The sequence below is a fragment of the Panthera uncia genome, assembly GCF_023721935.1.
Source record: "Panthera uncia isolate 11264 chromosome B3 unlocalized genomic scaffold, Puncia_PCG_1.0 HiC_scaffold_2, whole genome shotgun sequence".
In the NCBI taxonomy this organism is placed as follows: Eukaryota; Metazoa; Chordata; class Mammalia; order Carnivora; family Felidae; genus Panthera; species Panthera uncia.
In genome coordinates this window covers 2,588,199-2,616,055 of record NW_026057583.1, presented here as the reverse complement: position 1 = coordinate 2,616,055, position 27,857 = coordinate 2,588,199, and the positions used below count along the sequence as shown (strand labels likewise).

Genomic DNA, 27,857 nt, shown 5'->3' with positions numbered 1-27,857 from the left:
CCGGCGGGAAAGAGCCCCTTCCGGTTTCCGGGTGTGGGGAGGAAGTCCCTCCCCCCATGCAACAGCGTAACATAGCGGGACGCGCCCGCGGAGGTGAGGCGGCGGCGCGGAGCGGGGCAGGAGGGGCTCCTGGACCGGAGGTGGCAGTTGCTGGGGTCCCGGCCGTGGAGGGTGGGGAGAGGACTGGGCTGTTCGGCGGGGTCTGGAGAGCGGCTCGGAGACTCCCGTCTCGAGAACTGCCTTCCTCCCTGGTCGCTCTCCGGGGAATCGAGGCTCTTCCCTCTCCGGCTGCCGCGTGTTTCATTTAGTTCCTGGCTTCCGTTCGTCTGCGTAGCCGCTTGTCTTACAGTCACGGTGCTTACTTACCACTTACGAGCATTGGCTGTTGGTCGTCTCCCAGCAGGAGCTCATAAGGTCTGGCAGTTCCTGACCGCTGCTGCCGGAAGCCCACTCGTGGAAGGATTTGAGTACCTACATAGTTCTCAGCTGGACTAGGGACAGAGCGCTGTTGGGGTTAGGAAGATAAATTAGAAATTTAAATTGCCCTTGCTTTAGTTTCCTAGGGCTGTGATAACCAAGTATCGCCAATTGGGTGGCTTAAAACAACGCGTTTATTATCTTACAGTTCTGGAACCAGAAAGTCCGAAATGAAGGTGTCAGCAGGATCACGCTTCCCCTGAAACTCTGGGTAAAATACTTCCTTGCCTTTTCCTAGTTTCCGGTGCTGTGGACCCATCCTAGGAGTTCTTTGACTTGTAGCTGCATCTTTTGGATCTCTTGAAGTTTCTCCTATGGTGTTTTTCTGTGTGTATCTGTGTTTCTTCTTAAAAGGACACAGCCTTCTTGGACAAAGGGCCTGCCTTACTCCTGATCTTAACTAATTACATTTACAGTAACTATTGCCAGATAAAGTCACATTCTAAGGTTCTGGGAAGGTCGTGAATTGGGGGAGGGGGGCGTGACACTGACCAACATAGTATAGCTGTCAGAGAGCTTAAGGAGTTGGCAAGCCAAGAGCTGACAGTAATTTGCTGCAGCACATGTGAACTCAGACATAGTTCAACTGGATCTGAGAACTTTTCATGGGTATTTGAACTATTCCCTTGATAGGTGGGTAGGATTTGGATGTGCCATTGTAGATCATATATAGCATTCTCAGCAAACAAAAATCACAGGAAAGCACAGGTTGCAATGTAAAATAGGGTAAAGTTGGAAGGATTTGGGGGCGCCCCGGGGGGCTCAGTCGGTTGAGCGTCCGACTTCGGCTCAGGTCATGTTCTCATGGCTAGGCTCATGAGTTCGAGCCCCAATTCGGGCCCTGTGCTGACAGCTCAGAGCCTGGAGCCTGCTTCCGATTCTGTGCCTCCCTGTCTCTCTGCCCTTCCCCCGCTCGTGCTCTGTCTCTCTCTCTCTCTCTTTCAAAAATAAACATTTAAAATTTTTTAAAAATAAAGTAGGAAGGATCTTGAACGTTTGGAGTCTGTTCTGTATGTAAAATGAGCAGTATATCAAAGTGTTTTGGCAGAGGAGTTGTGCTTGAAGATTAATTAGCAACTGGAGTCAAACCTACTTTGTGTTACTTAGTCCATTTTAAGAAGTCTTAAATCCTGGGGCACCTGGGTGGCTCAGTCGGTTAAGTGTCTGACTTCAGCTCAGGTCATGATCTTGAGGTTTGTGAGTTTGAGCCCCACATCAGGCTCTGCTGACAGCTCAGAGCCTGGAGCCTGTTTCAGATTCTGTGTCTCCCTGTCTCGCTCTGTCTCCCTTTCAAAAATAAGTAAACATTAAAAAAGAGAAAAAGAAGTCTTAAATCCTATTCTCTGAGCATATCCTGCGCTTTTTCATCCTGGTCTTTGCTCATGCTGGCCCTTATTCCTGGAGTGCTTCCATTAAGGAGAGTTGTTCAGCTCATAATGTTAGCATCCCCTTAATACCAAAACCTGACAAAGATAGCACCAGAAGAAAAAACTGCCCAACTCCCATCAATACAAAGCCCTAAAATAAAATAGTAGCAAATTCAGTCATGCCCTCCATCTGGAATGAAAGATTTTATCCCAGGAATGATTTAACGTTAGAAAGCCTGTTGCTATAAATCACTGTATTAATAGTTTATATGAGGTTAAATCTGTATGATCTATATGATCATCTCGAGCGGTAAAGTGTTTTTTGCAAATACTCAAAACCTACTTTGATTTCAAAGAAAACATTTAGCAAAATAGGAGGGGTGCCTGGGTGGCTCAGTCAGTTAAGCGTCTGACTCTTGATTTCCACTCAGTCATGATCTCATGATTGTGAGATTGAGGCCTGTGTCAGCCTCTGTGCTGGAGCCTGCTTAAGATTCTTCCTCTCTTTGCCCCTGCCTGCTCGTTTTCTCTCTCCCTCTCTCCTTCCCTCTCTCCCCCACCTCCCAAAAATAAATAAATAAAACACTTAGCAAAATGGGAATAGACAAACAGCAACTTGATAAAAGGCACTTAAAAGAAATCTATGGTAAATGTCATACTTAAATGATAAAACAATAGAAGCATTCTCTTTAAACTCAGGAAAAAATGGAATATTTACTTTCACTTCTAATATTCAACATGGTGCTAACTTTCTAGCTAAAGTAATAAAACAGGGAACAGACAAAAATGTTAGGAAAGGAAGAAGTGAAAATACTATTTTTGGATAATGTAATTTTGTTTCTGGAAAATGGAAAAGAATGAAATTGCAAAATTATTAGAATTAAAAGGTTCAGCAAAGTGACTAAATGAATACAGAAACTTAAATTTTTTTGTATATCAGTTATAAAATGGGGGGGGGGGGAAGAACCCAATATGAATACACTGCACAAAAGAGACTTCTTTATGAGAAATATGAAATATTATTAAAAGACATTAAGGGCAAGTAAATGGACATTTCATGTTCCAGTATGGAAAATTCAGTGCTTTAAATATATCAGTTTATCATAAAAGGTTTTGGTACAGTACCTGCTAAAATACTGATAGAATCTCCAAGTAATTCTTTTTGATCAAGTATATTATTCTTTTGATACACTGTTGGGTGCCATTTATTGATATTTTATATAGAATGTAGCTTTTATTAGTGAGACTGACACGAAGGGGAGCTTTTTTGGTACTGTGTTAATCAGATGTTAATATTTAAAATTATACTAGATCCCTTAAAATAACTTTAGGGAGCATTTTATATTTTGCTACGTTCTGAAATAATTTAATTGACTTTGGAATTATCTGCTCTTTTAAGACTGAGTAGAGAAATCAATTTCAAAATCCTATTATATAGTTTTACATGGTAGCATTTATATATAATGTGTCCACTCTCTTCTGTGATCATTTAAAAAGTCAACTTTTTGGGTTGCTTGGGTGGCTCAGTTGGTTGAGCATCTGACTTGATTTGGGCTCAGGTCATGATCCCAAGGTCATGGGAACGAGCCCCCATGTCAGGCTCTGTGCTGAGCGTGGAACCTGCTTAAGATTCTCCCTCTCCCTCTGCCCCTCTCCCCCTCTCCCCAACTTGGGCGCGCTCTCTCTCTCTCTTTCTCTAAAAATTAAAAATTAAAAAAAATTAAAATTCAACTTTTCTATGGGGGAGGGATCAACCTTAATTTGTATTTTGCTTGGAAGGTCCTCCATTTTCAACAGATTTTCCAAATTAGTTGTCATTGTATTGTGTATAGAATTCTCTTGTGATTCTTACAGTCTGCTCTGCACATGAGGTTATTTTCTCATTCCTAACCTTACATATTTTTGTTTTCTTTTTTCTTGAACCAGGCTTGCAAGAGGATTTGTCTCTTTTTGAATGCTTTTCAACTCTTACTTACTGTCTTCTGTTTTCCAGTTTAAGTTTTTGTCACAGTTCCTCTTCCTATTCTCTTCTTCTTTTTCCATTTCTTAATATTAGTCTAAGAGCCTTTATTTTTTTAAGTTCTCTCATTTTTATTCTTTCATTTTTGGTGAAGACATTTTAAGGCTATAAATTTGCCTCTAAATACAACTTGTTCCATAGTTTTTGGTATAAAGTGTTCTCTTTTTCATTGCTTTTTACATATGTTGTCATTTTTTTCTTTGACCTAAGAGTTATCCAGGATTGGATGTCATTTTTTCAAATACTTAAGCTTTTCAATCCATTTCTTTCTTCAGTTTTATTGAAAGATAATTGACATACATCACTGGGTAAGTTCAAGTGCACAGCATGATGGTGGTCATGTTTGTATTATTTTCCAGTTTTGTGGTGACCAGAGAATTAGATTTGGTATGTTTTAGTTAAGATTTTCTTCTTTGGCAAGTACATAATCAATGATTACACATTTCATGGGTGTTAAAATACGTATATTTTCTACTTAGAATTAAAAGGTTCTATGCTATAAATATGTACATAAATAAATTAAAAGTTCTATGCTGGGGTGCCTGGGTGGCTCAGTCAGTTAAGCGTCTGACTTGGGCTCAGGGCATGATCTTGTGGTCTGTGAGTTTGAGCCCCCTCTTGGGCTCTGTGCTGGCAGCTCAGAGCCTGGAACCTGCTTCAAATTCTGTGTCCCCCTCTCTCTCTGCCTCTCCCCTGCTTGTGCTCTTGTTTCTCTCTCTCAAAAAGAAATAAACATAATTTTTTTTTTTTTTTAAGTTCTATGACTGTTTCATCAGGTTTACTGGTTTTAGTATTCAGGTTTATTGATTTTAGAATTTAGTTCTCTGATACATTTCCTAGGTCAGTCTAATTCTAGAAGAGGTGTGATTAAGATTTCCACCTTAAATGTATTTTAAACAATCTTTTTTGCATTTCTGGAAGATCTTCTTTATGTATGTAACATTACGTCACTGGTTCATACAAGACTGTGCCCTGTCTTTGTAAATTATGCCTTCTATAAGATCCTTTTTATCCTGTTTAATGCTTTCAACTTATGTCTGACCAATATCCCTTTATCTGATGTTTTTGTTTTTTAATTTGAGAGTGAGCAAGTTGGGGGGGGGGGTGGTATGCAGAGACGGAGAGAGAATCTTAAGCAGACTCCATGCTGTGGAGCCCAGCACAGGGCTTGATCCCATGACCCTGGGATCATGACCTGAGCCAAAATCAAGAGTGCTCAACCGATGCTCAACCGACTGAGCCACCCAAGTGCCCCTCCCCGTATCTGATGTTAATGTTACCGTTCCTTCTTTTGTTTACTTCTGTCTGGTAAACTCATAGTTCACCTCTTTATTTTAAACCTGTTCGTTTCTAGTAAAAGCAAAAATTGTACATGTAACAAATGGTCAATCTGGGTTAGTTTTTCACCTGGAAAGCCTAGCAGTAGCCATGCAGAAGCCAGCTGTTGTGCTCAGAGGATCTGCAGGTGCATGGAGGCTTAGAGCTTGTACAGTTTTGTTTCAAAAGGAGACTGAATGTTACGTTGATGTCAAACAGTGGTTCACCATAACATGATAGCGCTGTTGTCAAATACTAATTTTATTCGAGGAAATCACAAGTGGATTTGCGGGAAGTCGTGGATTATTGGACTTTGCCTTAGTAAAGATTATTTTCCTTCCATAAGTATTTCAGGTGTCCTGGGAAAGGTTCTGAGGTTACTAAAACCCAGGCCCGCTATCTCCTTGCTTTCCCTTTCTCCCCTGCCAGAAATCAGCCTGCCTCTTCACATCCTGCCTCTGGGCTGCCCGCCTATAGTTCTGAGTTACCAGAAGCCAATACGGTCTGAGGCCCAGCTGGGGCTTTTGCGGTGCAGGGGAGGAGGTTGTTACTTGTACTGGAAGCCTGGAGGCGAGAGGGTGAGCACGGGAGGGCTTGAGAACAGGAGGCAGAACATCTCCATTCATGTTAGTCTCTGGTCCTCCCAGTGATAGCGGGCTGGGACTTCCGGGACCAAAAGCGCATGGGCCCTCTTCACAGCTTCCCTCCGTTTCCCACGGAAGAGGCTGCAGGTTCGGACCAGGGCCGCTTCCCTCCCTCCCGCGGCTCTTCTTTCTACTTCCTGCCTCCGTCGGGAATCACGTGGTCGGGTTCGAGTTCCTGTGATCCACCTCCCTTCCGTCCTCTGTAACTCAGAGACTTGGAGGGGTGAGAGAAACCTTGGCATCAGGCTTGGAAGACTTGCTTTGTAGAGAACAAAGCGGAAACGCAGAATTACCTCTACCCCGTGACTGCGTGAGCTTTGTGGAAAGTGTTCCCATAATTCGTTAACTGTAAACTTGAATCAGTGTTTGTTTGATTTCTCTCAGTGCTGAGTAGAATCTGAGAACAGGAGTGACACCCGGATGAGTAAAGGTGGTGCAGACGGGGCGCCCGGGTGGCTCGGCGGGTTAAGCGTCCGACTCTTGGTTTCGGCTCAGGTCACGATCTCACAGTTGAGGAGTTCAAGCCCTGCGTCGGGCTCTGCGCTGATACCACTGAGCCTGCTTGGGACTCTCCGCCTCCCCTGCCCCTCCCCCACTTGCACGTCTCTGTCTCTCTCTAAGTAACTAAATAAACTTTTAAAACATTAATGAAAAGAAGAGCACCTTTCCCGTGTGAGAAATACTGGGGATGATGCCCGGATGCTTGGTGTGTGACAGTGTTTTTCAGATGAATTTCAGATACTTGTGTAAACGTGGGGGCGTGAGGGAGACGAGAACAGAGCCCATTTTGACAGCAGGTGCTGCCAGTGCGTGGGAAGAGCACTCAGGCAAGTGACTTAAGTGCCGCGTCCTTGTTGCAGTGATGCTGAAGACGTGCGACTCCCGGCAAGCCGCCCCCACCCTCCCCTCACCACGAGAGGCAGCCTCTGCCTCGGCTGGGATTTCAGTGTCGCACCCGCTGTCTACGCTGCTTCCACACACACCCTTCCCTCCTTCACCCTGTCGGAGGGTAGTGGTCTTCTCTCCATCCGAGGCTAGCTTTTCCTTCCGTGCTCAGATCTGCTCCTCGCCCTCGCTTCCTCATTGGGCTTTGTTTCCTCACCTGATACTTATTTTCTTGTCCTCCGAGCCCCATCCAAAGAATATTTCTCTCTAGATTTCTTTTAGGCATTCAAAGTGACTAATCCCTCCTTTAAAAAAAAATTATTGAGGGGGGAGCCTGGGTGGCTCGGTCGGTTGAGTGTCGGACTTCGGCTCAGGCTCAGGTCATGATCTCACGGTCGGTGGGTTCGAGCCCCACGTCAGGCTCTGTGCTGACAGCTCGGAGCCTGGAGCTTCTTTGGATTCTGTGTCTCCCTCTCTCTCTGCTCCTCTTCCACTCATGCTCTGTCTCTCTCAAAGGTAAACATTTTTAAAAAATTAAAAAAAAATCTCTCTCTCCCTCTGCCTCTCTCCCCTACTTGCACTCTCCTCTCTCTTTCTAAAATAATAATAATAAAAAACGCTAAAAACAAAAAAAGGCCCATCAAGAGTTGATTCAAATATGCTTTTCATGGAGCAAAATACTAGGCATTCATTTAAAGTGACATGAATCTATTTTTGGCATCATAACTTGCCAAGATGACTTAAAAAAAAAAAGTTACAGGGGTGCCTGGGTGGCTCAGTCAGTTAAGCATCTGACTCTTTGTTTTCAGCTCAGGTCATGATCTCCTGGTTCATGAGATCAAGCCCCACATCAGGCTCTGTACTGCCAGTGTGGAGCCTGCTTGGGATTCTCTCTCCCTCTACCCCTTCCCTGCTTGCGTACACATACACACACATGCTCTCTCTTGAAATAAGCATTAAAAATAAGTAAGTTACAAAGCAACGAGTTATGAAAGTATAGGTGTATATACGTGACCGAGAGAAGAGCCCAATTATAACACTGGTTAATTCTGACAAGTAATATCCAAAGCTCTTTGTTTCTGTCTCTTTAAAAATCTCTGTGTTTTCTCAACTTTTAAAAAAATAGTATGTTTTACCTACCAGAATATATATAAGTTGATCTGTGAAGCAATATCATGACTGCCCTTATACATAAACTTTTGCGTACATCTTGACGTTTTTAAGTACCCACGTTTACTTGGTGAGGAGAACACATATGAGAAGCTTTAAACATGAATTTTCAGATTTCCTCTCTGGAAGGAATGCAGATAAATATTCACCAGCAGTATTTGACCATGCTGGTTCCCTAGGCCCTCACTGGACCCTGGGAGTGATAGATACATCACTCGTAGTTTCCTGCTTGGCCAGTTTGACAGGTCATCACTTCTGGTTGCTTTCTGTGATGTGTGTCTCATCTGATTGGCATTCAGAGAGTCACCCCTTTCACACTGGTGTTTGTAAACTCCTCAGAGTTGTGCTTTCCTCTTAGTCTCTGTTGTCTGCATTTTTGGGGGGGGGGGGGGGGGGGGGTCTGGTTTCTTTTTTCTTTTTTTTTTTTTTTTTTAATCTTTATTTATTTTTGAGAGAGACAGAGACAGGGTGCAAGCGGGAGAAGAACAGAGAGAGAGGAAGACACAGAATCCGATGCAGGCTCCAGGCTCAGAGCTGTCAGCACAGAGTCCGACACGGGGCTCGAACTCAAGAACCTCGGGTTTATGAAGTCGGACGCTTAACTGACTGAGCCACCCAGGCGCCCCTGTCTGGTTTATTTTCTTATGAGTAGTTATCAAAAGAATCATTTTGATATTTGGAGCCCTTCTGTACCCAGTTCAAAAGTGTGATAACTAAAATAGTAAATTCCTGAATTCACTTGTTCAGATCTCAAAATCATTTTTCCTCTAGTTAAGGCAGAACAGGGAGAGAATTAGGAGTTTGAGCTTTACTGTTAGGCTGCCTGGGCGAAAATCTTAGCGCTACGACAGCGTACCAGCTGTGACCCTAGTGTAGCTAAAGAACTACGCCCGGTTCCCTCACCTGCATGTGACACAGTGCCGGCACAGAACGAGCTCTCGAATTATGTTTGTTACTGCAATCATTACTGTTATAAGAAGGGACACTCTTGAGTAGGTACAATGGACTGAAATGTGCCCTCTCCCCCAAAAATGTATATGTTGTTTGTGTGCTTGCTTGAAATGTTTTATTTTATTATTTAAAAAAAATTTTTTTTTTAGCGTTTATTTCTGAAACAGAGCATGAATGGGGGAGGGTCAGACAGAGAGGGAGACACAGAATCTGAAACAGGCTCCAGGCTCTGAGCTGTCAGCGCAGAGCCCGACGCGGGGCTCGAACTCACGAACCTTGAGATTGGACCCAAGCTGCGGTCCAATGCTTAACCAACTCAGCCACCCAGGTGCTCTGGGAGATAGCTGGTTTAAATGAGGTCAGGAGAGAGAGGACCTTATGAAGGGATTAGTGCCTTTATGAGAAAAGACACCAGAGGTCTCTTCTCCGCAACCTTGTGAGGAGACAGGAAGGAAGCTGTCTGCAACCCGGAGGAGAGTCCAGCAAAACTCAGTGATGCTGGCCCTCTGATCTTACAACTTGCAGCCTCTAGAACCATAAGAATTAAGTGTCTGTCGTTTGAGCCAGCAGTTCATTGGTATTTTGTTAGAGCGGCCTGAGCTGATTAAAACATACAGTTTTGTAGGGTGCCTGGGTGGCTCGGTCGATAAGCGTCTGACTTGAGCTCAGGTCATGATCTCACTGTTTGTGGGTCGGAGCCCTGCGTCGGGCTCTGTGCTGCCAGCTTGGAGCCTGGAGCCTACTTTGGATTCTGTGTCTCCCTCTCTCTCTCTGCTCCTTTGCTGCTCGTGCTCTTGCTCTGTCTCTTCTCTCAAAAATATAAGTAAACATTAAAAAAAGAGAAGTACAGAATTTCCTAAATCATAAAATCATCTTTCCAAAAAAATGGAAAAAAAAAACCAAAAACCCCATACAGTTTTGTTATCACTGAGCGTGCAGCCTGGAGTTGTAGGTGAGAAATAAAAGGAGTAATGATGATAGAGCACGAGGTGTGTTTGGAATGCAGGTGAAGTACAGAACACACGGGGACTGACCTCCACGCTTCTCTTGTGCCTGTGTTTGCCTTCTAGACTGTTCCTCATTGGAAAACAGCAGTGAACTAGTGTTTTCCCAAGGAGCAAGAACTTGATCCACCTGAATTTGACTGCTAATTTTGTGGAATGTTATGGAATGAAGCTCCTGTGAGGCTTTGAGTCATTTTGACTATAAAATGCAGGATACGATGCAGACTGTGTTCTGCAGCGTTCCATCTAGGTGGCATTCAGAATGTAGGGATTCTGTGAATGGATGAGAAAGCTGGAGTCCGTATCTATTTAGAAAAGGTTCAGTTCTGAATGGCGCGTTTTTTCTAGTGGAGTTTTGAATAAGTCTTTTTATTTTTTTTTAACATTTATTCATTTTTGAGAGTAAGAGACAGAGCATGAGCAGGGGAGGGGCAGAGCGAGAGAGGGAGACACAGAATCCAAAGCAGGCTCCAAGCTCTGAGCTGTCAGCATAGAGCCCGACGCGGGGCTCGAACTCACAGACTGAGAGATCATGACCTGAACTGAAGTCAGACGCTCAACTGACTGAGCCATCCAGGCACCCCTGAATAAGTCTTGTCATCATTCTAATACTAGTTTTTCTTCCACCAAGTTCCCCCCGATTTTTTTTTTTTAATTAAAAATTTTTTTAATGTTTTTATTTATTTTTGAGACAGAGACAGAGCATGGGCAGGGGAGGGGCAGAGAGAGAGGGAGAGACAGAATGCGAAGCAGGCTCCAGGCTCTGAGCTGTCAGCACAGAGCCCGACGCGGGGCCCAAACTGGACTGTGAGATCATGACCTGAGCTGAAGTCGGACGCTTAACCGACTGAGCCACCCAGGCGCCCCAAAGTCCCCCTGATTCTTGAGAGTTTTCTTATTGTGTAAAAGTGCTTCCTTTTTGGTTAGTAAATCATTATTAGGGTATTATGAGAAAAATTAAAATGTTTCAACCCACAACTTCCTTAGATTAATACCAACTATTTTAAGGTTTATTTGTTCTGTATGTGAACAATTTCATACGCTTGTTTGTTAATATTATTTCAGTGACTCATTTTAATATTTCTGTGTAAAATATCCATATAATCTATAAAGCCACATTATCTCCAAAAGAGTGTTGGTAATATGCAATATGTGTGGCCAGTGGGCGCCAGTCTGACCATTCAAACCAGGGCCCAGGAGAGGATCTGGTCTGTCCAGCAAAGTTTAAGGTCCAGCCTTCATTTTTAGGCTAATAAGCTCAAGGTTTACAGTTATTAGAGGGGATTTTATTTTGAGAGATTGATTGTAATTAAACAATTTGGCAAGACAGGTGTAAAAATTCTAGACTATAAATGAATGTAAATAGAAGGGAGAGGAGATTTGAAATATTTTAATTTTCTTATTAAAGTCATTTTCCTCTGGAAGGAAAACCTCCTGGGAACTTTGGGGTGACTAGATGATCATTTACTTAGGGGGAGAGTTTGATGATTTTAAACATAGGCCATAAAACTGCAACATACAAACACATGTAATAAAGACTGTTGATCAGAGACTCTTGGGGTTTCTTCCCCCGCCCCCGCTGCCTGAGATGTTCACCAGGATTCTTCACTACTTCCTGGACTGATTGTTTTCCCCACAGTGGTAATGAGCTGGGAACTTACTAGGAGATACACTAGAGTACAGACTATAGCCTGGAAGTTTTACAAGTGTGAACTTAGCAGGTGTGAAGTCTTTCTTCCCAAGAATATCTCCAAGAGGGGCAGACTAAGAGCGGCAAACAAAGTGGCAACAGGATTAATAGCAGAGGGTAACTGAAGGACAGGACCTAGAACCAGTGTGCTGGTTGATGCAGAATGACCAGGTTCACTGCAGCCATCGCTCAACTAAACCTACGTGCAAAAACAAAAGCTGGAGGACTGTTCCTGGAAGAAACGTGAATGAGCTGCTTGAGGGCCCCAGTTTGCAGCGAAGGAAAGCCCTTCTCACTCGGGCATTTGGAAGCCTCCTCCTTCCTGCTCTCTGCCCGTGTACCCGTAAGTGAAGTCTCCCATTTGATAGTCCTCTATGAGTGCGTACCTCACGTTGTCCTTCCCATTCCTCGAGGAGGCCCGCTGGAGAATTCTGGAGAATTTGAACTCCCAGTGGCAGAAGAGACTCAGCCAGCCACCCAGAAGCCGGCTCCTTTGTTTTTATGTAATTTCTTTTAAATGTTCGACTGAGATTTACTACACCTGAAGAAAACCAATGGCAGGTAAGAAAAAGACCTTATTGAGCAAAGAGCCGGCCCAAGAGAGTAAGTGAAAAACTTTAGTTAGTATCTACAGAAAGATTTGAAGATACTGCACCATAAATCAAGAATAGGTTACCATGGAAAAGGAATAATGAAAAAGAGTGGTTAGAAATTTAAGATGATTGTCAAAATAAACATTTACTAGTACTGGAATAAAAAATACAGTTTTCCCAAAAAGATAATTAGAAAAAAGATAAGACGTCAGTCTATAAATCTACCAAATAACTGAAAGAATTTAAGAAGGAAAAAATGGAGGAAAAGAAATCATAAAAGGATGATAGTTTGGATAATTAGAGATACACATCTTTTTTACTGAAAAGTTGCTAAGCATAGTGAATTTAAGCATAGTCTGTCTGTCTGTCTGTCTCTCTCACACACACACACTGCAAATCCTTGCAAGATTTTGGAATACTAAAGATAATAGCCTGAAAGCATCCAGAGAAGGAAAACAGAAGTTACCTAAGAAGGAGTGAGAACCAGACTGGCATCTGTTTTCTGGTCAGCAGAAATGTGTGCTAGAAGATACTGCAGCAGACGTTCAAAGTCCAGACAGAAAGGGTTTCTGATACAGAATTCGGCACCCAAACAATTAAGTAGAAAATTGAAAAAGATATCTCAGATATGCAAAAATTCACATTTACTTCACATCTACATCTTTGTTCAATTACTTAGTATACTTTGGAGAGAATAAGACATCTAGTAAAAAGGACTCCACCCTAGGAATGCGGTGGAAAAAAATCCTAGGATATCAGCTATGTAGCAAGCCTGAAAAATAATGGGTTCACATTAGAACAGGATACCAAAGGATCAGAATTCCTTGAAAGAAAAAGCGGATTCCTGTTAAACAGTAAAAGGAAGAGGCTGGATGATCATCACCAAAAGAGGCAATAGCATATACTTCGTTTTGTCAAATAAAACTCCAGGGAAAGCAAAGTTTTATAAGGACATGTTAGTCCGAGTACAAAAACTAAAGTGTAGCATGATTATCAGCAACTGCTAGAGTGTAAAAAGATTCGATTTGACCTTGATCCTTGAAGTGGTCATTTTTGTGCGTGTGGCACAAGTTTAGTGACAGAGGATTACATTTCTTTCTCTATGGATCTAATCTTATTCCTTGGTTCTGCAGTGAATCATACAGAAGTCCAATCTCAAATGCTATATACTCAATTTGAAATTTCAGAATCTATATATAAATTACAGGAAACAAAATGACTCCACTGTGTAAAGATCAAAGTAATATAACCAATAAGGATGAAAGAGGTGCACAAAAGTTGGAAGATGATTTCCTCATATAGAAGTCAACAGATCCAGGGCACCTGGGTGGCTCATTAGGTTGAGCGTCAGGCTGTTGATTTTGCCACAGGTCATGATCTCATGGTTCATGAGATCAAGCCCCACAACAGGCTCTGCACTGACAGCATGGAGCCTGCTTGGGATTCTCTCCCTTTCTCTTTTCTCTACCCCTTCCCCCCGCCCTGTCTCTCTAAATAAATAAATATTTTAAAAAGTCAAGAGGTCCATCTACTGTCATATCAAACTAAAGTATTGAAATGAGAAAAGCAGTGTAAAATAGTTTGGGGCGGGGGGGGGGTGCTCAGTGGACTCACTGAGTTGAAGACACGGTGCTGAGAGTCTCAGGAGACCAAGGCAGCCAGAGTTTACGGGACAGCAAGCCGTGGAGGAGAGGACTGGGTAGGTAAATGTAGAGATCGGCAGACGGTTCATAGTGTTCACAGAGTATTGATCAGTTCGTGTGTGAGGAAACCTGATGCCAGAAAAAGAACAACCGGAGAGGGTTTGACATCAGTGCTACAGGGCCCAAAATAGCACCTGTTCCCACCACCAAGACTGGAAAAACCCATTAGGCATTGGGGAGAGTACTGAAAGAGTACTGAAAGTCTTGCTTTGGGGCACCTGGGTGGCTTGGTCGGTTAAGCATCCAACCCTTGATTTTGGCTCAGGTCATGATCTCACAGTTCATGAGATCAAGCCCTGTGTCAGGCTCTGTGCTGACAGCATGGAGCCTGCTTGGGATTCTTTGTCTCTCTCTCTCTCTCTCTCTCTAATCTTCTCTGTATCGTTCCAATTTTAGTATATGTGCTGCCGAAGCTAGCACTGTCTCTCTCTCTCTAAATAAGCATTTTTTTAAAGGTCCTGCTTCATTAGTGGGGAATAATTATCCTTAGGCTAAGTACAGTTCTAGTCCCACCCAACAAATCTTAAAAATAAGATCAGAAAAGGATCAGTTTCCAAATAACTACATCTTAAAACTGCTTCAAAGCTCTAAAAATTTTGTAGGAACATAAAAATATCCAGCAGTTAATGTAAAATTTACAATGTCTGGCCCAGCTGGCTCGGTCAGAAGAGCACGTGACTCTTGATCTCAGGGTTGTGAGTTCAAGCCCCACATTGGGTGTAGAGTCATTTGGGTGATTCAGGCTGTTGAGCATCCAGCTCTTGCTTTTGCCTCAGGTCATCATCCGAGGGTCATGGGATCAAGCCCCCATTGAACTCCATGCTGAGTGTGGAGCCTGCTTAAGATTCTTTCTAACTCTGCCCCTCCCCCACTTGCACACGCTCTCTCTCTCTAAAATAAAAATAAAATTCACAATGTCTAGCATCTTCTCAATGATTAACAGGCTGAACAGTATCAGCTATCCCATAACTTCGAATGGCCTAATATACTTGTAATTTGAATTCCTAAAAGAGATAAGAAAGAGGGGAGGATATATTTGAAGAAATAATGACCAGTTTTCCCAAATGGATGAATATTATAAACCTATAGATTGAAGCTCAGTGAGCACCCCAGAACAAGAAATACACAAAAATATATACCAACCACATCATAATCAAAATTTTTAAAACCAGTGAAAAAAATCTGAAAGCTGTCGGGGTCAAGGGGTGTGGATAGGGGCAGATCCTACATATAGAAGAACAAAAGAAAACAGCCAAGTTAGACTTCTGTACCAATTCTATACCTTATTTCAAGAACAGGTGAAATGAAGACTAAATTTTTTTTTTTTTTTTTTTTTTTTTTTTTAGAGGGCACATGTGAGCAGAAGAGAGGGACAGAGAGAGTCTTAAGCAGGCTCCATGCTGCGGGTGCACAGCCAGACACGAGGCTCGATCTCACAATCCTGGGATTATGACCTGAACTGAAATCAAGAGTCAGACACTTAACCAACTGAGCCACCCAGGTGCCCCAAGACTTACTCAGACATAGTAAAGACATAGCAGGATACCCTCCCTAAGACAAATATCGAAGTCATTCAGGCACAAGGAAAATAGCACCAAATGGGAACCTAGATCTCCTTGAAGAAATGGAAGAGCATGGCAGCTACGTGTGTATTTTTTTCTGAAACAAAACCTGACATTTTTTTAGAAAGAACCAAGCTGTTCATATGTCACTACAAAACTGAAACAGAGTTCTTCTTGATTTCTGTTTGGAATAAGGTATGGATCATTGTATCCTGTGATGTCACCTCCTTAACTGAGTAAAAACATCTAGAAAGTCATATCTGTGACTTCAGCTACCAGTTAGTGATACCCACCCCTTCATGAACCTGGAGTATAAATAGTGGTGGGAGGCAAATGTTTTCTCTTAATATTTTTTCATTGTTTTATTTAACTTGTTTCTGTGATAATGAAATGGACAAATTATCTCCTCTTTGCTCCAAGTGATAATTATTTTAATGTGTATTTACTTTTGAGAGAGAGCAGGGGAGGGACAGGAAGAAGGGGGCACAGAGGATCTGAAGCGGGCTCTGCGCAGTCAGCAGAGAGCCCCACAGGGTCTCAAACTCACAAACTGCAAATCATGTCCTGAGCTAAAGTCAGATGCTTAACCGACTGAGCCACCCCAGCTCAGATAAAATTTTAAAATAATCGGTTCTCCAACGTTTCTGGGACCCCCAATCTGTTCTGTTAGTCATTTTGTTTAATCTTGCACCAGTACCATACTGTCTTCATTACTATAGCTTTGGACTTGGTATCCAGTGGGATAAGTCGTCCAACCTTATTCTCAAGAGTCCCTTAGTCGCTCTTGGCCCTTTGCTCCTCTGTACATGTTTTGTTGGAGTCTGACAGTTTTCACAAAACAGAGGTGGAGTTGTGAGTTGTGTGTCAAATAGGATTAGAGGGAAATTTTCTGCTTAAACTATTTTTTTAATGTTTATTTTCAAGAGAGAGAGGGAGAGAGAGCGTGAGCAGGGGAGAGGCAGAGAGAGAGGGAGACACAGAATCCGAAGCAGGCTCCAGGCCCTGAGCCGTCAGCACAGAGCCCGACGCGGGGCTCAAACTCACGAGCCATGAGATCGTGACCTGAGCTGAAGTCGGACGCTCAACCCACTGAGCCACCCAGGCACCCCTTGAACTATTTCTTAGGTGCAAATAAATAGTGTATGTGTACTATAAGCTTTATTTATTCTAGGTTTGTCTTTTTTAAGATTTTCACAGGGTACTCCATTTCGGGTTCACATACGGTTTTTCTGATTACTTTCAAGACTTTAGTTTGGGTCATTGCTTACCTGTGTGTCTTCACTGAATGCTTGAGGGACGTTTTGCACTTCTGATTGTCACAAGTTTGCCTCTGTTCTTAACCACAAATCTCACAAATACAAAGGTGGCCCAGAGTACCTTGGAGCCTGAAAGGGTGGCACATTTGTATAAGGCTTTGAATCGCCCAGAGTGTAACCTGTGCATACTCAGGTAAGTCCCAGCTGTTACCTCTGGAGAATGTCTCCAGTGAAAAGGTGGTCACAGTCTTACAGCGGCCCGTCATGCTGACGGTGTCCTCTGGGGGTTGCAGTGGACAATCCCCTCCCTTTGTTCCTCCCTCCAGTAGACTGGCCAGTAAAGCCAGGTCGATAACAAATAGTTAACGGGCTTTAAGAAGAGGAGATAAACTTATTAAACAAATGTAAAACCTACCTCTCAGACTCCAGGATCCCTCATTTCACTCAAAACCCAAACATTCAGAATTTTAGCATTCAGATGTTCTCATATGTGTGCAGAGAAGATCCAGGATGGTAAGGAGTTCTCTGTCCTCCTGAGACCTCAGAGCCACAAAAGCAAATGCAGGAATTCCACAGAAGCACCCTGAAGGTTTCCCCAAGTTCAACACAGCTGAATCAGTCTATTCAGATACACGTACATTCACGGTTAGTTACATACAGATAAAAGCTCATTCTCTTTTGAAAAGACCAAGTGACGGCAGTTGTTTGTGATATAACACTGTTGTAGAGGAAAGGTGGTTCTTACTTGCTTTAGCTTGTTCTTTGGCTGGGCAGTGGGGGGTTCCTGGCATTCCACTGGAGGCAGGAACCAACGGTGGGTGAGGAGAGTAACTCAATCAAGATAAGGGGATAGACAAATCCTCTGTGCTTGAGAGACAGAAGGGTCACTTGGTGAGAACAAACTCCGCAGGTTTGTTTGGATGCTGTGAAGTCCTACCAGGGTGCCTGGTGAGTCAGTTGAGCGTCTGCTCTTGATTTCAACTCAGCTCATGGTCCCAGGGCTGTGGAATTGAGCCCCGAGTCGAACTCCATACTGGGCATGGAGCCTCCTTAGAATTCTCTCTCTCTCCCTCTGTGCCTCTCCCCTGTTCATCCTCTCTCTCAAATTAAAAAACGAAGTCCCACCTGACTATTGAGGAAGAAGATACTGTGATGATCTTCCTGATTTGAAGGCCTCTAAATGCCTTCTCTTGGAATGATTCTGGATAGAGATGAAATGAAAGCTAGAAATGAAGCTTTATCTGTAACAAGCCAGGACCGAAACCTCATGAAGGTGTATGTTGTGCTCTCTCAACAGCCCGATCAACCAAATGGACTGTAGTTGCTCTGCATTGTGACCCATGAGGTTCAACCATCAGAACATTTGGGGTTTGGTCCTGGCTGTGCCCTTCGAACCTTGAAAGAGACCCTTTAAAGTCATTCTAAAATGCTTGTCTGTACTTATTCTTTGAGAGGATCAAGTAAGTTAATGTTCTAGCACTTTGAAAGAGTATAAGGTGGTATTTACCCTTGGACATGAATCAAGAACTAGAGTAGAAGAAACTTTAACCCTTAACCCACTTTGATTAGGAAGGGAGATTTGAAAGGATGTCCGGGCACAACCCAATTACAAGGATTCTCAAGTGTCAGTCACCTCAATCTCTCCTTTATGTCTCTTTTTATTGTGCCTGGCACGGCCTTAGTTAACACATTGATCTCTTAATCCATTTGCCTTCATCCAGCCATCCCCAAAAGCCTGCTTTCCCAGTTTCCATTATCTTTCACACTGGCCACTAGTAATTCTCTAGAACTTATTTAATTACAAAATTCCTATTCCAGTAGCGCCTTAGGGGACTGCGAGATAGATCACATTCTCTCCGTGGTGTGTAAGGCTTCTTCCCGTCTACCTGTTGGGTAGTTACAAACGCTAAGTTAATATGTCTGACACCTAGGATTTAATATATCTAGTATGATGATTTACATAAGAGTAATAATAATTTGTTATAAATGATTATAGGTATATAGAGAATATATACTTTAATATACAAAAATATATAACATATAAGTTATGTTAAGTATAAATATATTTTTAAGTTTATTTTGAGAGGGAGAGGGAGAGAGAACAGGCAGGGGAGGGGCAGAGGGAGGGAGAGAGAATCCCAAGTAGGCTCTGTGCTTGATCCCACGAACTGTGAGATCATGACCTGAGCCGAAATCAAGAATCAGATACTTAACCTGCTGAACCACCCAGGCACCCCTAAATATAAATATAAATATTTTAAATAAAAATAAGTTATATATATAATTAACTCCATTTTCAAGCCCTTTCCTCTCTGTGGAGAATGAGAGACGGGGCTGAAATGTCCAAGCTTCTAGCCATAGCCTGGTCTTTTGGGGTGACCAGCCCCCCTCCAGAAGGCCACCAAGATTCACCTCATTAGAACAAAAGACGTTGCTATCACTTGTGAAGGGATCCAAGGGATTTAGGAACTGGAGTCAAAGGCCAAATATCAAAACAAAATACTTGTAGTTCTCTTACCACATAGGAATCCACAAAAGGATTTTAGGAGTGCTGTGTCAGGAATGAGGGACAGGGACCAATATATGTCCTTTCTGTTATCTCACATTTACCGTTTACTAACACTTAGCCCAATCCCTTTGTCTTGTCAATTCGTGACAAATTTAGTATTTCTTTGTCTAAAAGACTTAAAGCTTCCCTCCCTGGTCACTTTTTCAGGTCTCCATTCTTTTGTGAAGGCCCCCGTGTACATGTAAAAATGTAATAACATCTGTATGCTTTTCTCGCGCTAATCTGTTTTATATTAGTTTTAATTCTTCGGTCCAGCCAGTGACCCTAGAGGGTAGAAGAGAATTTGTTCCTCTCTTACACTAACATCTTCAGTACAGTGTTGACTAGAAGCAGTGATAGCAGACATCCTTGTCTTGTTCTGATTTTGAAAGGAAGCTATATTAATTCGCTGCTATAACGAGGTACCACGAATCGGGTGGCTTAAATAATAGGAATTCATCACCTCGCATTTCTGGAGGCTGGCAGTCCAAGAGCCGAGTGTCAGCAGGACTGGTTCCTTCTGAGACTGTGAGGGGAGATCTGTTCCACGCCTCTCCTGTAGCCTCTGGGGGTTTATTGGCAACCTTTGGTGTTACTAGGCCGTAGATATATCACCCTGACTTCTGCCTTCATGTTCATGTGACGTTCTCACTGTGTGGTTGTCCGCCTCTGTGTCCACATTTCCTCTTTGTGAGGACACCAGTTCTATGGGATTAGGACTCACCCTAATGGCCTCCTATTAACTAATTACATCTGTAATGACCCCATTTCCAAATAAGGTCACGTTCTGAGATACTGGTTTGAACTTCAACATACTAATTTTTGTGGGACACAATTCAGCTCATGAGAAGCTCTGACACTTTGCTATTAAATGTATTTGCCACGATAACCTTTACTAGGTAAGTTCTTTTCCATTTCCAGCTTGCTTAAAAGCTGTTATCATAGATGTTAACCTTTAGTCAATGTTTTTATGTACTTAATGAGATTTACTATACGGCTTTTCATAATCTGCAGTGATTTATTCTAATAGCTTTTCTATTTTAGTCCATGCCTGACTTTTCAGAATAAACCCAAATTGATCATGATTTTAATACATTATTGCTAATAATATTTTAGAAGACAGTTTCTGCATCCAAGTTCATAAGAAAGATTGGGCTATAAGGTTTATTGTTGTTATTGTTATTGGATTGCCTTTGCTTTTTATATTGTTAAAATGGCCTCATGAAGTGAGGTGGGGACTATGACAGAGATTGTTAGTTGTTTCATGTTGGGATGATGAAAATGTTCTGGAGATGGATGGTGATGATGGTTGCGTGACGGTATGAATGTACTTCATGCCACTGAACTTACACACTTAAAAATGGTTAAAATGGTGTGGTGCCTGGGTGGCTCAATTGGTTAAGCATCTGACTTTTTTTTTTTTTTTTTTTGGCTCAGGTCATGATTTCAGAGTTCATGAGCTCAAGCCCTACGATGGGCTGAGACAGCATAGAGTCTGCTTGAGATTCTTTCTCTCTCTCTCTCTTTCTCAAAATAAATAAACATTTAAAAAAAATAGTTAAAACGGTAAATCCTGTGTTATGTATGTTTTACCACACACGCATACAAAAACCCTATCCACAGCTAACATCCTACTTAATGATGAAGGACTAAAAGCTTTCCTCTTAAGATTGTGAATAAAACAGGCACGTTTGTTCTTGCCATCCTTATTCAGCATTGTACTGGAGATTCCAGGCAGGGCAATTATGAAAGAAAAAGGCATCTAGATTAGAAAGGAAAAAATAAAACTGCCTCTATTTAAAGATGACATGGGGCGCCTGGGTGGCTCAGTCGGTTAAGCGTCTGACTGTTGATCTCAGCTCAGGTCTTGATCTCAGTGTTGTGAGTTCAAGCCCCGCATTGAGCTCCATGCTGGGTGTGAAGCCTACTTTAAAAAAAAAAGTGACTGATTTATATATAGGAAATTCTAAAGACACACACACACACACACACACACACACACCTAATAGCTAATAACCAAATTCAGCAAGGTTTCAGGATATTAATGTACAAAAATCATTTGTATTTCTGTACACTAACAGTGAAAAATTTGAAAATGAAATTTAGAAAACAGTTTCATTTACAGTAGTATCAAAAAGAATTCTTAGGGATTATCTTTTTACAGAGAAGTACAGGACTTATACACTGAAAACCACAAAATATTGTTGAAAGAAATTAAGGAAGACCTACATAAATAGAAAGACATCCCATTTTCGTGGATTGGAAGACAATAATAAGATGGCATTACTCCCCAAATTGATCTAAAAGTTCAACACAATCCCAAGCAAAATCCCAGATGCTTTTTTTTCTTTTTTAAAGAAACGGACAAGCAGGGGTGCACGGGTGGCCAGGCCAGGGGAGCGTCTGACTCTTGATATCAGCTTGGGTTATGATCTCAACACGTTCATGAGTTTAAGCCCCACATCAGGCTCCGTGCTGACAGCGCAAAGCCTGCTTGCGATTCTCTCTCTGTCTCAAAAAAAGTAAACTTAAAAAAAAAAAAAAATGGACAAGCAGATTTTAAAATTCATATGGAATTGCAAGGGACCTTAAATTGCCAAAACAGTCTTTAAAAAGATCAAAGATGGAGAACTCACATTTCCCTATTTCAAGCCTACTACAAATCCACAATAATCCAGATAGTGTGCTATTAGCATAAGGATAAACTTGTAGATCAGTGGAATAGAATCGAGATTCCAGAAGTAAACTCATCAACTATGGCCTATGGATTTTCAACAAAAGTCCCAAGATCACACAATGGGGAAAAGATGATTTCCACCAATGGTGCCCAAAAAACTGAAAATCCACATGCAAGAGAATGAATTAGATCCCTGCCTTATACCATATACAAAAATTAACTCAGTGGATACAAGGCCTAACTGCAAGAGCTTAAGTTAGAAAACTCTTAAAACATAGGTGTAAATCTTTGTGACTTTGTATAATGCAATAGTTTCTTAGCTATGACCTCAAAAGCACAAGCAACAAAATAAAAAATAGATCAATTGAACTATACCAAAGTGAAAAACTTCTATGTGTCAATATGTATATCAAGAGAGTGAAAAGACAATACACAGGATGGGAGAAAATATTTACAGACTACAATTGGATAAAAGTCTAGTATCCATGATATATAAGGAATTCTTACAACCTAAAAATTAAAACAGCCTAGTTAAAAATGGCGAAAGGTATTGAATAGACCTTCTCCAACAAAGATCTACAAACGGCCAGGAAGTACATGAGAAGATGCTCAACATCATTTGTCATTAGAGAAATGCGCACCAAAACCACAGTTAGATACCACTTCACTCCTACTGGGATTGCTGTAATGAAAAAAGACAATACAAGCGTTAGAATGTGGAGAAACTGGAACATCGCTGATCGGAATGTAAGACGGTGCATTGGCTTTGGAAAATAGTTGGATGGTTCCTCAAAACATAGAATTATCATGTGACGCAGCAATCTACTCCTAGATACAGATCCGAGAGAACTAAAAACATATGCTCCAACAAAAACCGGTACATGAATATTCATAACAGAATTACTCATAATACTCCAGCAGTGGGAAGAACCCAAATGCCCGTCAACTGATACATGGATAAACAAAATGTGGTATATTCATACAGTGCAATATTCTTTGACCATAAAAACAAAGGACGTTCTTAAAAACAAATGCTACACATGGATGAAATCTTGAAAACATGCTAAGCGAAAGAAGCCAGACACAAAAGGTCTGGCTTATATAATTATGTAATTCCATTCATATGAAATGTCCAGAATAAGCAAATCCATAAAGGCAGATTAGTGGTTACTGGGGAGCTAGGGGGAGCTGAGGGGAGAGGGGAATCAGGAGTGACTGTTTCATGGATATGAGGTGATTTTTTAAGTTTTTTAATGTTTATTTTGATTTTTGAGAGAGAGAGTGCGAGTAGGGGAGGGGCAGAGAGAGGGAGACACAGAATTCAAAGCAGGCTCCAGGCTCTGAGCTGTCAGTACAGAGTCCGATGCGGGGCTCAAACCCATGGACCAAGAGGTCATAACCTGAGCCAAAGTCAGACGCTTAACTGACTGAGCCACCCAGGCCCCCCACTATGGGGTGATTTTTGAGGATGATGAAAATGTTCTGCAGTTAGTTAGTGGTGATCGTTGCTCATATTTACGAACAATCTAAAACCCACTAAATTGTACACTTTAAAATGGTGAACTTCACCGAAGAGAGTATATAGATGAAAAGTGAGCACATGAAAATATGTTCAACATATTAAGGAAATGCAATTTTTTTTTTAATTTTTTTTTCAACGTTTTTTAATTTATTTTTAGGACAGAGAGAGACAGAGCATGAACGGGGGAGGGACAGAGAGAGAGGGAGACACAGAATCGGAAGCAGGCTCCAGGATCCGAGCCATCAGCCCAGAGCCTGACGCGGGGCTCGAACTCACGGACCGCGAGATCGTGACCTGGCTGAAGTCGGACGCTTAACCGACTGCGCCACCCAGGCGCCCCAAGGAAATGCAATTTAAAGCCATTGTGATAGGGGCACCTGGGTGGTTCAGCCAGTTAAGCATCTGACCTTGGCTCGGGTCATGATCTCACGGTTCGGTACGTGGGTTCGAGCCCTGCGTTGGGCTCTATGCTGACAGCTCAGAGCCTGGAACCTGCTTCAGATTCTGTGTCTCCCTCTTTGCCCCTCCCCTACTCACTCTCTCTCTCTCTCTCTCTCTCTCTCAAAAATAAGTAAACATTAATAAAAAATTAAAAAAATAAAGCCATCATGATAAGAAAGAGGAGCCCAAAGAGATAGGATGCCTAAATGTTATATGATGTCTGGGAAGGGATCCTGAAACAGAAAAAGGACCTTCGCGAAAACTTAAGGAAATCTGAATGAAGTATGGAGCTTAGTTAATAATAATGTGTGAGTTTTGGTTCATTAGTTGTCCCAAGTGAACCATGTTAAAAAGGGTTAGTTTGGGGGGATGATGAAACCGTTCTTCATCTTGACTGTGATTAATCTATACATGTGTTAAAATTCATAAAAATGCACAACAAAAATAGTTAATTTTACTGAATGTTAATTTAAAAAAAAAATAAAATGTTTAAATGGCTTGGAGTAATTGGAGAGTAACTAAGAATCAGTAGAACCCAGACATTTGATCCTTGAAAGAAGTGAACTGCACTGGATGAGATCCGTTTCCAAAGCTTTCTCCTTAGGACACTCCCCAGTCCGCAAGGTGTGGGATGGCTAGAACTCCTGCAGAAAGCCACCGACTTCTTGGCTTAAGATAGAAGTGGACTTGGTAGGGGAGGGGCGGGGGGATGGGTGAAGGTAGTCAAAAGGTACAAACTCCCAGTTATAAAATAATAAGTCCTGGGAATGTAAAGTACATATGGCAACTACAGTTTTTTAAGAAAAGATATTGGTGGATAAAGTTCAATGCTGCCAGAGCAGCGGGATATTTGGGGAGAAAACCCAGAGAGGAGGAAGCTGAAGAGAAGAAATCCCCTAAATCTGCATATGAAATCCCTCAATTCCTTGTCCAGTGGAAAGCAACAGCTCAAAGGCAGGAAGCAAAAGGCAGATATTTCAACTGCTGCCTGCCACAAGAGAGACAGAATTTGTAGTTTGATTTTCATAAACTCAGAAGAGCTTGGACTGTCCACTGAAATCCCAAAAGGGCCATGTTCTGGAAGACCAAGTGGCAGGACTAAGAAATTCACTTTAATAACAATGGGGAAACTTAAACTCACCATGACGAAGGTTGAACCAAAACTATACAAATACAAGGTCAAGTTCAAGCTATTTTTTTTAATTTTAATGCTTTTCTTTTTAAGTGTTTATTTTTGAGAGAGACAGAAGTGAGCAGGAGAGGAGCAGAGAAAGAGGGAGATACAGAATCTGAAGCAGGCTCCAAGTTGTCAGCACAGAGCCCAGTGCAGGGCTTGAACTCACAAACCATGATCATGACCTGAACCGAAGTCAGACACAACCGACTGAGCCACCCAGGTGCCCCAAGTTCAAGTTACTAATTTGACTGTCTACTCATACAAAAATCAATGTTCTTCAGAAGATAAAAGAATCCAGAATCCGTATAATGTATCATCCCCAATGTCCAGTATAGAATTTTTTTAAATCCTAGACTGCTCCCCCCCCCCCCCCCCCCGCAAATGTAATTCAGTGTTAATAGAAAGGTCAGACAGTAGCAGTAAATACTAAGACCACCCAAATGTTGGTGGGGGAGGGGTGTCTTTGAAGCAGCTATTATAAATATCTACAAAAGAGTTTAAGGAAAAGAGTGCTAATGAATACATGAATGAGAAATCTTAATACAGAAAAAAATATTTAAAAAATAGAAATTCAAGAACTGAAAATAAAATTAAAAATTCAGTGAGTGAGTTTAACAGCAAATTAATGATGTCCAAAGAAAGGGTCAATGAAAGAAAATATTGAGAAGAGACTGAGAAAAAAATATTGAAGAAAAATGACCTATCAATATTTAGGTGATGGCATTAATTGGAGCTCCGGGAGGAGAGGAGAAAGAAAACAGGGTAGAAAAAATGTGATGAATTAATGGCTACATATATATGTATGTATGCATATATAATTTGTTTCCCTATATCTTGTAGACAAAAAATTTCAGATTCAAAATCTCAGGGAAGCATAAGATAGGTAAATATGACTAAAACCACTCTTAGGCATGTCACAATCAAACTGCTGAAAAGAGAGATAAAGAGAAAATATTGAAAGTGGCCTAAGATGACAACCACATGACATGTTGGAGAACAATGATTTCCGTTCTCATGGACTTCTCACCTGAAACCATGAAGGTCAGGCGATAGTGGGGGAATCTTCAAAGTTCTGAAAGAAAAACCCATTAATATGGAATTGTGTATCCAATAGGATGAATGAAAATGATATCAGAGAAAACCTCAGACCGTCATGAATGAATAAAGAGGACAAACAAAAACCAGAACAGTTCCAGTGGCTACCAGAGAAGACGTGGATGGAAGGATGGGTGAAATAGATAAATGCGATTAAGACGAGCCCCGAGAAAGGCACAGAATCGTCGGATCATCATGTTGTACGCCTGAAACTAATATAACATTGTATGTTAAATATACTTCAATGTGGTATATGTCTGAGTAAATACAGAAGACTATTTTGTCTTCTTTCTCTAAAAGATAGGGCACTTTTTTTTTTAATGTTTATGGATTTATTTTGACAGACTACACGCATGTGCGTGTGCTGTGCTGTCAACCAGAGCCCTGTGCAGGGCTCGATCTCACGAAGTGTGAGATCATGACCTGAGCCAATATCAAAAGTGGGATGCTTAACCGACTAGGCCACCCAAGACGCCCCAAGATAGGACACTTTAAAGCAAAAATTATAACATTACCTTGTGGCTTATAAAGTATGTAAGTATGAAGTGTGTAAGTATAAAGTATGTAAACTATAACGTATATAACAAATACAGCATAAAAAATAAAGTAGGGGATAGTGGTATTGGACACGTATGTTTACAAATCTACATTTTATATGAAGTTGTTTGATATTATCTTCAGGTAGTTTGTGAAAAGTTAAGTAGATACGTAGCAATACCTAGAGACACTACTAAAATATAAGACAAAGGTAGAGATATTAATAGATAAAATAGAATTCTTAAAAAATACTTGAATATGTTAAAAGAAGACAGGAAAGGGAAAACAAAGGAACAAAAATCAAAAGGAGAATTAAAAAATGGTAGACCTAAGTCCAACCATATCAATTATTTATTAAATATCTATGGACTAAACAGCTTAAAGGCAGAGACTGCCAAAATGAATTAAAACAAGACTCACCTATATTCCGTCTAAGAGATACACTTTAAATATAAAGACATAAATTGAAAGTAATAGGATGGCAAAATACAGAACCTGCAAATAGCATATCAGATGAAATAGACTTCAACACAAAACATATTAGCAGAGATAAGGAAGGACATTCATAACGATGCAAGGTCAAGTCATCAGAAAGACATCACAATCACAAAATGTATCCAACAGAGTTTCAAAATCCACAGAGCAAAACTCAGCAGAGCTAAAGGGAGAAGTAGACCATCTCACAATCATAGTTGGAAGTTTTAATGTTCCTCTCTTAGCAACTGGTAGAAAAACTACACAAAAAATCAGTAAAGATATAGATGATCTGAACAGCATTAATCAGCCATGTTGACCTAACTGATATATCTAGAATACTGTACCTAAATGTGCAACATAAATATTTTTTTAAATGCACATAGTATATCCACCAAAATAGACCATATGTTAGTGGATAAAGCAAGTCTCAATAAATTTAAAGGGAATATATAGAGAGTTTCTCAGACCGCAGTAGGGTGGGGATGGGGCACTTGGGGACCCTAGAGGCCAGTGAGGGGATAAGTACAGGTCAGGTGTGGGGGGAGGGGCAGAACACTGGGAAGAAGAGAGAGAAGGTGAATGAGGGCACCAATAACCCACCCCAGACCCCAGCCTCACAGTCATTGGCTGCCACCTGCCCCCTGCATTGCCAAGGCGGCGAGCTGCCATCAGACTGGCCAAGGCCTCAGTGCGCAGAATGGGGTGCCAGGGCTTCCTGCTTGGCTCCCTTCTCTGCCGGAGGGA

At 41.6% G+C, this 27,857-nt stretch overlaps 1 long non-coding RNA gene across 3 annotated transcripts; it reads left to right on the top strand.

Moving 5' to 3' along the window:
* Window positions 1-8: 8 nt before the first annotated feature.
* LOC125910761 (uncharacterized) lies at window positions 9-27,857 on the top strand. 3 transcript variants are annotated; one of them, XR_007454161.1, is made up of 5 exons: window positions 9-93; window positions 626-688; window positions 17,937-18,099; window positions 19,967-20,086; window positions 20,625-23,024. It is a non-coding gene; the product is annotated as an uncharacterized LOC125910761 (long non-coding RNA). The 3 variants fall into 3 exon arrangements; XR_007454162.1 differs by lacking the exons at window positions 19,967-20,086; window positions 20,625-23,024 and adding an exon at window positions 26,119-27,857 and having other exon boundaries at window positions 10-93; XR_007454160.1 differs by having other exon boundaries at window positions 10-93; window positions 19,967-23,024.